Here is a 10,000-nt window from a genome sequence, read left to right on the forward strand (position 1 = left end):
TTGTCTATCTTCCTGTCTCCCTTCCTGCTTACCTGCCTGTCTCCCTACTTACCAACCCTCCTGCTTATCTGCCTGCTTGCATCCCTACCTACCTACCCTCCTGCCTGCTTGCCTGCTTGCCTGCCTCCTTGTATGTATGTATGTATGTGTGTATGTGGTGGGTATGTGTGGTGTGTGTTTTGGTTTGTGTCTGTGTGCGTTAATGTATTTACAAGGTTTGCAGTTCCTGTATGATGTGTGTGAGTGAGTGTTTGTGTGTGTGTGATGTGTTGTGTGTCTGTGCTGTGTTGTGGGCGGCTGTGCATTGTTTGTGTTGTGTGTGTTTGGTGTTGGTGAGAGCAATGATGTGCTGTATGTATTTGCGAATGTTTGGCATTTCGGGAGCATTTTCGTTTTTATATTCCCCCAACCTGTAAGAGTTGCTCGTAATTACCTACATCCGTGCTTAGCCAATAATGCATTGCAATCCTCAAACTACACCTTCTACTACAGCGCTTGCAACAGAAGCCGCAAACCAGATCAATTTGCATAGTAATTATCCCTACGTATATTGCCCTTTTGCAATCGTATTGCAGCCTTTACCAACGGAACTTTGCATATCGTGCACATGCAACAGACATTCATGCAATTAAGAACGCAATGTCATTATCATGCAATCTAATGTATTTTGTATGGAAATTCCCATGATTCAGAATAAACCATTTAATGAATACATTATTTGAGCTGAATTCGTCTATGATATTGCAGTAAGTTGATGTTGTTATCAATAGGATTATATTGATGATACTTCTGTTGTTCAGTTATGTCGATATTGTTAATTCTTTGAATAAAGATATTGATAATATTGATGAAAGTGGAGGATGGATGAATTAGTTTATGAATAAGAGAGTTATGAGTGATAGATGGTAATGAAATATGCTGATGATGGTGATATGATGAAATGGTGATTAAGTTTAATGTTGGATATAGTGATTAATGATAGAATATGTGATGATGATGATGGTAATGATGATGATGATTTTAATGATATTGAATATAGTGATGATGAGGAGGATAATTTTAGTAATAATAGTAACAGTAATGCTAATGATAATGATAATGAAAATTATAACATTAATGATGATAATAATGATAGCAATGATGATAAGGAAGATATTAATGATGATAAAGATTAACAATAGTGATGATAATAATGATGATGATAAAGATATAGTAATAACGATAACAATGGTTATAAACAATGAAATACTAATATTGACAATGATAATGACTAAGATAATGATGTTAGTAATAATGATGATGGTAATGATAATGATAATAATGATGATAATTATGATAATAATAATAATGATGATGATGATGATGATAATAATAATAATAATAATAAGAATATAAAATAATAATAAGAATAATAATAATAATAATAATAATAATAATGATAATAATATTAATGAAATAAGAATTTAATACAGATAATAATAATAATGATAATAATAATAATAACAATAATAATAAAAGTAATAATAATAATAATCATAATGATGATATTATTAATGATAACAGTAATAATGATAAAGATAATAATAATGATAATAATGATAATAATAATAATGATAATAATGATAGAATTAAAAATTATAATAATAATGATAATGTTAATAATAACATTGATAAAAATGAATTTCATAATTAAAATTATAATAAGAATAATAATGATGAAGAGGATGATAATAAGAGTAATGATAAAAATAATAGTAATAATAATAATAATAATAATAACAATAATGATATCCTCAGTTATTAAATTATTAACAAATAGGATAATAATGATGATAGAGAGAGAGAGAGAGAGAGAAAGTCCGAGAAAGACAGAAATCAACCATCAGAAAGCCCCCACGATGCAGATGCACGAAACCCAACATTCAAGACAGCATGCAACAAAACATTCAACAAAACATTCACCAAAACATTCACCAAAACATTCACCAAAACATTCACCAAAACATTCAACACAACATTCAACAAAACATTCAACAAAACATTCAACAAAACATTCAACAAAACATTCAACAAAACATTCAACAGAACATTCACCAAAACATTCACCAAAACATTCAACACAACATTCAACAAAACATTCAACAAAACATTCACCAAAACATTCACCAAAACATTCAACACAACATTCAACAGAACATGCAACAAAACATTCAACAAAACATTCAACAAAACATTCAACAAAACATTCAACAAAACATTCAACAAAACATTCAACAAAACATTCAACAAAACATGCAACAAAACATTCAACAAAACATTCAACAAAACATTCAACAAAACATTCAACAAAACATTCAACAAAACATTCAACAAAACATTCAACAAAACATTCAACAAAACATTCAACAAAACATTCAACAAAACATTCAACAAAACATTCAACAAAACATTCAACAAAACATTCAACAAAACATTCAACACAGCATGCAACAAAACATTCAACAAAACATTCAACACAGCATTCAACAAAACATTCAACAAAACATTCAACAAAACATTCAACAAAACATTCAACACAGCATTCAACAAAACATTCAACAAAACATTCAACAAAACATTCAACAAAACATTCAACAAAACATTCAACAAAACATTCAACAAAACATTCAACAAAACATTCAACAAAACATTCAACAAACAGTCATCCAAAACATTCAACAAAACATTCAACAAAACATTCAACAAAACATTCAACAAAACATTCAACACAGCATGCAACAAAACATTCAACAAAACATTCAACAAAACATTCAACAAAACATTCAACACAGCATTCAACAAAACATTCAACAAAACATTCAACAAAACATTCAACAAAACATTCAACAAAACATTCAACACAGGCATCAACAATAATCATCTAACAATACTGTAACTCAGGCTTTTCACTATACAGTCATCAAAACTTTCACAAAACTTTCAACTAAAACATCAACAAAACTCAGACAAACATGCAACAAAACATTCAACGAAACATCAATACAAAACACAAAAAAATCTTCAACATATACAGTCAACTAATACATTCAACAATACAGCTACAAACATTCAACAAAACATTCAACAAAACATGCAACAAAACATTCAACAAAACATTCAACAAAACATGCAACAAAACATTCAACAAAACATTCAACAAAACATTCAACAAAACATTCAACAAAACATTCAACAAAACATTCAACAAAACTCGATACAAACCCCCAAAAACATTCAACAAACATGCAACAAACCATTCAACACTACCATTTCAACAAAACATTCAACAAAACATTCAACAAAACATTCAACAAAACATTCAACAAAACATTCAACAAAACATTCAACAAAACATTCAACAAAACATTCAACAAAACATGCAACAAAACATTCAACAAAACATTCAACAAAACATGCAACAAAACATTCAACAAAACATTCAACAAAACATTCAACAAAACCCCTTCGTACCCCGATTACTTTGACACTAATTTCCCCCGAAGGTTGCAGAGTACCCAGATTATTACGATTATCGGTTATATGAAATGTCCTAATTATCCGGATGGGACATTTAGCATCGTGCCTATCGTTGCATGATGGAGGAATTCTTAATATATTTCATGACGTGATAGAATTCTTCAGGATTTTTTATTTTATTTATTTTTTATCTTGTTTTAACGTGTTTCGTTGTATGTTTGTTTTGCTTGGGAGTAAGTTTTTTTTCTTCAATTTTTTTCTTCATTTTCTTCTCTCTGTCTCTGTCTGTTTGTCTGTCTGTCTGTTTGTCTGTATCTCACTCTGCCTCTGTTTCTGTTTCTTGCTGATCTCTCTCGCTTCCTCTTGTTTTATTTGTTTGCTTCTCTCTCTCTTTCTTCTCTTTCTCTTTTTGTCTTCTCTTCTTCACTCCTCTCTTTCTCTCCTCCTTCTTTCTCTCTCTCTCTCTCTCTCTCTCTCTGTAAATAATATATATATATATATATATATATATATATATATATATAGATAGATATAAATAATATAGATATATATGTATATAATATATATATAAATATAAATAAAATAACATATATCTATATATATTTATTATATATACCATATATGTGTATGTATATATATATATAGTATATATATATAATATATATATATATATACCATACACATATAATGTAATATACATATAGTGATATTATATATATGTATATATATATATAGATATATGTATAGATATTATATACATATATAATATATATATATTTATTTTTTTATATATATATATATTTACATATATTATATATATATATATATATATATATATAATATATTATATATAGAAAATATATTAGATATATTATAGATATGTGTTTTGTGTGTTGTGGGTGTGTGTGTGTGTTGGAGGTTGTGGGTGTTTATATAAATAATATATATCTATATATTTATATATATATATATATATAATTTTATTATACATACATACATATATATATATATATAGATATATATATATATATATATATATATATATATAATATAGTAATATATATATATAGATTAATATAGTAATATATATTATATATATATATATATATTATATATAGATATATATATTATATATATAAATATATTAATATATATATAAGTATACTATATATATAATATATAAAATAATATATATATAGATAAATAATGTCATATATATATATATATATATATAATCTAATATATAATATATTATATAGAATATATATATATATATACATCTATATCTATATCTATATATATCTATACATTCATATATATCTATAGTATATATTCGAAACCCGATTAACCAAGCTCCCAAAACAGCAAATCCAGTTTCCCTGAAGGCAAAACAACATCAACCGAACAAAACTCCTGAGTTAGCTTTAGCCAGCGCTCCAACCGGCGATTAATCCCTCAGCCAGCCCGGTGTTGAAAGGCGTGGAGGCGGTTTTATCACGTGCAGCGTTAAGGTTTCTTTGCAACACTACAGTCCCTTTAATGAGCTGTAACAATGGGAGTCAGTTTGCTTTTCACAGGCATACAATTACTCTTTTTGTTAAACTTTCTTTCTTTTGTTTGTTGTGTGAGGACTGTCGTGGAGGAGGAAGGGGGGAAGGAGGTAGAGAAGAAAGTGGAGGTGGAGGAGGCATGGAGGAGAGGTGTGTTAGGTTGTTGGTGGTGGGATGTGGTGTTGGGTGTGGTGGATAGAGGCAGAGTGGAGGTGGCAGGTGGTGGTGTGGAATAGAGAGGTGGAAGGTGAGGTGGTGAGAGGTGGGTACGGTGGTGGCGGGAAGGATGTTTGGTTTAGGAGGTGGAGGGTGGGTGGTGGAGGAGGGGTTGTACAGGAAAGGAGGAGGAGAGTGGAGAAGAGCTTGTTAGGAGAGGTGGAGGAGGAGAGTAGAGGTTCCCACAGAGGGGTGGTGGCACATGTGTGTATTTGTATTTGTGTATGTGTGCAAGTGTGTGTGTGTTTTTATGTGTGTTTGTGTGTGTCAGTGTGTGCATGTGTGTGTGTGTGTGTACATGTGTGTGTGTGCATATATGTGTGTGTGTACGTATCTATGTGTGCTTACGTGCTTGCATCTGCATGTTTGTACATATGTGTGTATTTGTATGTATATCTGTCTCTACATATGTGTTTATAGATAGACAGTTATATAATTAGTTACATAGTTAGATGTGTTTAATATCATACATATATGCCTTCATTTTCTTCTTTTTCTTCTTCCTCCTTCTCCTCCTCCTCCTCCTCCTCCTTCTCCTCCTTCTCCTCCTCCTCTTCCTCCTCCTTCTCCTCCTCCTCTTCCTCCTCCTCTTCCTCCACCTCCTCCTACTCCTCCTCCCCTCCTCCTTTGGCCCCACCCCACCTCTCTCCTCCTTCTTCCTCCGCACCTCCCTACTCCTCCTCTTCCTCCTCCTCCTACCTCCCCTCCTCCTTCTCCTTCACTTCCTCCTCCTCCTATTCCTCCTCCTCCTCCTTCGCCTCCTCCTCCTCCTCTTCCTCCTCCTCCTCCTCCTTCTCCTCCTCCCCCTCCTCTTCCCCCCCACCCTCCTCCTCTTCCTCCTACTCCTCCTCCTCCTCCTCCTCCTCCTCCTCCCTCCTCTTCCCCCCAAGACCCTCCTCCTCGCCCAACTCCTCCGCAGCATCAGCCTCCTACCCTCATCAGCTTCCTCCTGCACTCCTCCTCATGACCCTTCTCTTCCGCTCCTCCGATCCTCTTTCCTCCGCACTCCTCCTCCTCCTCATTCGAAGGCCACTCCTCCTCTGCCACCCCCTCCTTCCCCCTCGTCGCCCAACTCCTCCTCTTCTTCAACCTCCTCCTCCACCTCCTCCCCCTCCTCTTCCTCCCACCCTCCTCCTCTTCCTCCTCCTTCTTCTCCTCCTCCCCCTCCTCTTCTCCCCCACCCTCCTCCTCTTCCTCCTCCTCCTCCTCCTCTTCCCTCCCACCCTTCTCCTCTTCCTCCTCCTCCTCCTCTCCTTCCCCTCCTCCCCCTCTTCTCACCCCCTCCCCACCTTCCTCTTCTTCCTCCTCCTCCTCACCCACCTCCTCCTCCTCCTCCTCCTTCTCCTCCTCCTCCTCCTTCTCACCTTCCTCCTCCTACTCTGCCTCCTCCTCCTCCTCCTTCGCCTATCCACCTTCGTTACCTCATTTTTTCTGCTCTCTGTTTTTCCTAAAAAAAAGAAAAAAAAAAAGAAAAAAAAAATACCTTCGCTTGTTCTCCCCTTTACCCTTTTTCTTGCATTCACCTTTGCTCCTCCTCTTTTCTTTTTCTTTTTTTGTTTATTCCAACCATGAGACGTGCGTTTGTCTTTTCTTTTCTTTTTTTGGTATATATCGTCGTTAAATATTTTTTTTCTTCCTCATAAACGATTTTTTTTTTTTTTTGTTCCTGATCAAGACTTTACTTCTCATATTTATTTTTTTTCCTTTATAGCATCTTTATTCTTCTTTCTTTCTTTCTCGCCTTCTGCTCTTTCCCTTTCTCTTTCTTTCTTTCTTTCTTTCTCTCTCTCTCTCTTTCTTTCTTTCTCTCTCTCTCTCTCTCTTTCTCTCCCACTCTCCCTCTCTCTCCCTCCCTCTCTCTCTCTCTCTCTCTCTCTCCCTCTCCCTTTCTCTCTTTGTTTTTCTCACTCTTCCCCTCTCTTTCTCTCCCTTTCTCTCTCTAGATATATATATTTCTATCCACATAACTATCTATCATTATTAACAGTCTAATATTCTATCTATCAGTCAATCTCCCTACCTATCTACATCACCCTATTTACCTTTCTATCTATCTCCCTACTCCTTCTATCCTCCTCATCCTCTCTATCTCCTCCTGTGTCTTCTTACCACCTCCCCTCTCTCTCCCTCTTTCCGCTATCCTCTCTTTTATCACAACTTCTTCTGTTCCCTTCCTTCTACTTCCCTCCCTCCCTTCTCCAGTCAACACTTACTCCTCCCCCTCTCCCTCCCTCTTTTTTTTCCCTGTCTTCTCTTCACCCGTCTCCTTCCTTCCCCGTTCAATCTCCCTTAATCTTATTTTTAACTCTTACTCGTTCTTCCTTCCCCCTCTTCCTCCCTCTCTTTCTCCCTGTCTTCTCTTCACCCGTCTCCCTCCTTTCCTCTCCCATCTCCTTTAATCATATTTTTTTAAAACTCTCCCTCCTCCTCCCTCTCTTCATCTCTTTCTCCCTGTCTTCTCTTCACCCATCTCCCTTATCTTATATCTAACTCCCCCCCCCCCCGTCTTCTTCTTCTATTCCTTCTCTTCCCCTTTATCGAATTAAAAATTTCCCAGGAATGAAAACATTTGCCTGTTCTCTCGTATTTACATACACATGGACATATGTCTAGCGAGTGGAGGAGGAATAGCTGTGTAAAGGAAGTTTTCTTGAGAAAGATGGGAGTTAAGAAGTTAGGAAGTTAAGATGACAAAAAGGGATAGAAGAGTAAGGAAGGGTGGATAGGGGGTAGGGGAATAATCATCACATATATATTTTTTCTCTCTCTGTCTCTCTATCTATTTATCTCTATCTCTCCTTCTCTTTCTCTCTCTCACTCTCTGTCTCTCTCTCTCTCTCTCTCTCTCTCTCTCTCTTTCTCTATCAATCTCGTTCTATCTCTCTCCCTCCCTCTCTCCCTCTCTCTCTCTCTCTCTCTCCCACTTCTCTCTCTCCCCCCTCCCTCTTTCTCTCTTTCTCTCTCCTTCTCTCTCTCTCTCAAACACACGCACACACTCCCACACACTCGTTACTCTTATGTCTAAATTTAAACAAGTCTCAAAAGCATTAAAGTGGTCGTTCTATATAATAACCAGACTTACACCCACGTTACATTGCCAACCAAGCTACACAACCAGCCAGGCTTTACTACCAACCAGGCTACAACACTACCAACAAAGCTACACTACCAACCAGGGTTCAGTACCAACGAAGCTACACAACCAGGCTTCACTACCAACAAAGCTACACAACCAGGCTTTACTACCAACGAAATACACTACCAACCAGGCTTCACTACCAACGAAGCTACACTACCAACCAGGCTTCACTACCAGCCAGGCTTTACTACCAACCAGGCTACACTACCAACCAGGCTACACTACCAACCAGGCTACACTACCAACAAAGCTACACAACCAGGCTCCACTACCAACGAAGCTACACTACCTACCAGGCTACACTACCAACGAAGCTACACTACCATCCAGGCTACACTACCAACGAAGCTACACTACCAAGAAAGCTACACTATCAACCAGGCTACACTACCAACGAAACGACACTACCAACAAAGCTACACAACCAGGCTCCACTACCATCAAAGCTACACTACCAACGAAGCTCCGCTACCATCAAAGCTACACAACCAGGCTTTACTACCAACAAAGCTACACTACCAACAAAGCTACACAACCAGGCTCCACTACCATCAAAGCTACACAACCAGGCTCCACTACCATCAAAGCTACACAACCAGGCTTCACTACCAATAAAGCTACACTACCAACAAAGCTACACTACCAACCAGGCTACACTACCAACAAAGCTACACAACCAGGCTCCACTACCATCAAAGCTACACAACCAGGCTTCACTACCAATAAAGCTACACTACCAACAAAGCTACACTACCAACCAGGCTTCACTACCAACGAAGCTACACAACCAGGCTCCACTACCACCAAAGCTACACAACCAGGCTTCACTACCAATAAAGCTACACTACCAACAAAGCTACACTGCCAACCAGGCTTCACTACCAACGAAGCTACACAACCAGGCTCCACTACCACCAAAGCTACACAACCAGGCTTCACTACCAATAAAGCTACACTACCAACAAAGCTACACTGCCAACCAGGCTACACTACCAACGAAACGACACTACCATCAAAGCTACACAACCAAGCTTTACTACCAACGTAGCTACACTACCAACCAGGCTACACTACCCCCAGTCTACAAGAGATGCAGACTATCTTCTCTGCAACAAGACGTTCAATAAAGTAAACACAAAGACCTTTTTCAATATAGTCGCATGATCGTTAGAGATTATAAGCCAAATCAGCACTTTCTCACACACGCAGAGAGTATCTTTGTATCTATATCTTTGTATGTAATAGATTTTTTTTTTTTTTTGGGGGGGGGGGATTTGACATCAGAATGATATAAATCGAATTCGGAAATGATTATATTGGTTATGGTGTCGAGACATCGTATGTGATAAAGGGATGGTGGGTAATGATGGTCTTATCACAATTAATAATTGTTGATATGAAGTCAAAAAACCCTAATAACACATTCACATACACATACAAACAAACACACCCACACACAAAATAACGAACACAAACACACAAAAAAACACAAACACACACACAAACAAACACGCACACAAACAAACACAAACACAAACAAACAAACAAACACATACACACAAACACACCCCCACACACA

This window comes from Penaeus japonicus, unplaced genomic scaffold (assembly GCF_977035675.1).
Source record: "Penaeus japonicus unplaced genomic scaffold, GWHDUDI00000001_assembly GWHDUDI00000024, whole genome shotgun sequence".
NCBI classification, from domain to species: Eukaryota; Metazoa; Arthropoda; class Malacostraca; order Decapoda; family Penaeidae; genus Penaeus; species Penaeus japonicus.